The sequence below is a fragment of the Sabethes cyaneus genome, chromosome 1 (genome assembly GCF_943734655.1).
Source record: "Sabethes cyaneus chromosome 1, idSabCyanKW18_F2, whole genome shotgun sequence".
Classification (NCBI taxonomy): Eukaryota; Metazoa; Arthropoda; class Insecta; order Diptera; family Culicidae; genus Sabethes; species Sabethes cyaneus.
The window spans coordinates 45,831,610-45,833,987 of record NC_071353.1 but is presented as its reverse complement, the minus strand read 5'-3'; positions in this window follow the sequence as shown (position 1 = coordinate 45,833,987).

Here is a 2,378-nt window from a genome sequence, read left to right as displayed (position 1 = left end):
GAAAGAACAACAGGAGAAATCACGAAAATCGATCACAAAACATGGTTGGCCATACTAACCACCAACCTGTGTAGGAGTGGAACATGAGAAATGTAACCCTCCTTCTTTGACTCTAGACAATATTAATCAAAACTGCAGCTCAGTCAGTAGCCCACACGAGATGAAGATTGAGGGTAGCGTTCTGCCATTGGAATGTTGAATAAAATCGAGACAGATCATGATTGTAACGGACTCTTTTTTTTAGTTCATCCTGTTTGTATTGAATGTTTAGTAACAATGCGATACATTGATGAATAGATAACATAAAACGTGTCGAACATTTCAATCAATAATATTCTCCTTAATTCCCTGTGGGCAGTGTCGTTCACTGTTGCTTTTTTGTATGACATATAAATTGCTTCGGAGACTAGATTTCAAATCAAAACCTGTCTGATTCATTATTGTCATGAAAAATGCCCAATTTGTTTAGAATAATGGTTATCTTCCGGTATAGAAGACATTTTAAAACTCCAAATTACCATATTAACTTCGATCCTGGCTCCAATCGCAATGATCGTTCATTAGCAGATGCACTACCCTCAACAAAGATAGGTGGGCCCTCTGGTGGTGTTATATGTTTATGATTTAATTATTGAAATGATAGCTTTTAATTGCATTGTGTTATGTCTAAAAAAATCGTAGAAATGCTTGAAATTCTGATATCCTACTCATATTAAGATTACCGATCGAGATCATGTTACGAAAGGGTGTTACGATTAAAATTTGGTTGACTTATCAACAGAGTACAATTATGGCAGTCAATATGGCACCCAATATCTCTCTTCCCTTCCCTTTTTCTGCTCAACAACATGCTCTCAGTACTAGTACAGTACTAGTAGTAAGATGATTTTGCAACTCAAAGCACTGAATATTGCATTCTATAGGTTATATTATGGTTTGAGTCATAAAATTCACTAAATACTGAGAAAAGTGTAACTTGATGCACATAAAGCTTTGAATCACCACCCGAGAAGTAGGGCAGTGGATGATATTTTCGGCATGCTTCTAATTTTTGGGGCCTACTCTGTTTTCGTGCTCTTGTACCGGAAGAACCAATTTATAATCACGAAATGAATGTGCAACGATAGTAGTGTATATTGGTAAGAATTAGTGACGATTTTCGCTCTAGGATGGAGAGAACAGAAGGTAAGCCCAAAATAGAAACAGGCTGAAAAACTAATGCCGCAACCCTAATTTAGAAAAATAATGATTTTGCCTAAAGTTTTCACATTAAATGATAGGATTCCTATCATTTTTTTAATTTTTTTTAAATAGAATAAATAACATAAAACAAAAATTAAAAACAAATATAGAAAAAATTTCAATTCGTTTCGATTGCATTGCGAATCCACAGCAGTCGTTTGTTGACACGTAACCAAGGCAACGAGCATGGATATGCAGTGGTGCCAACCTAGATAATTGGTCCTTAAATGGACTAGCTGTTTTCACTCTTAAAGTAATGATCTTAGAGAGACGAAAATCTGCTGATAATACTCATTTTCACCGTTACCTAATCATTGCTCGTAAAGAATTTAAAATAGCTAGTTCGACAGCAAAATGGTGTGCTTCGTATTAAGGCTTGTTCGCGACAAAATCTGGACACCTCAATTTTGCAATAAAACAAATTTGCTAGAAGTTTAATCCATGAAACAATTTTATATCATTTATATGTGTATCGTTAATAATTATCAAAAAAATAACATTACTTATTTGGCCTGCATGAAAAATTGGCCAACTTTGGAGTTTACCCTTCCCATGAGGGTCAGTGCAGACTTGTTGGCAACCAATTTAGCTGCATTTGTCCAAGATTTTCGAAATTTATCTATAGTTATTGCTCATTGTTTGTGCTGGGACAGCTCTCTCTTCGCCAAAGCCCAATACCGCTCGATGGGGCGTAACTCTGGACAGTTAGGTGGATTCACCTCCTTCGGTGCAATATGGACTCCATTAGCATCATACCATTCCAAAACATCTTTGGCGTAGTGACAGGATGCCAAATCAGGCCAAAACAGCGAGGGTACATAATGGCTGTGTAGGAACGGTAACAATCGTTTCTGCAGGCATTCTTCACGGTATATATCCTTGTTAACCGTTCCCGTAGTGATGTAACTTTTGCTTGCTCGACCACAGCTGCATATGGCCTGCCATACTAAATATTTTTTGGGGAACTTGGTTTTCTTCTTTGTCCAAAAATGTTCTGCAACGCAATTCCGTTTCATGGCAGTGTAAAAAGACACACCAGGAAGCTGTTTAAAGTCTTCTAGGACATACGTTTCATCGTCCATTATAACGCATGGAAACGCGAAACTTAAATATTCGCGATAAAGCTTACGAGCGCG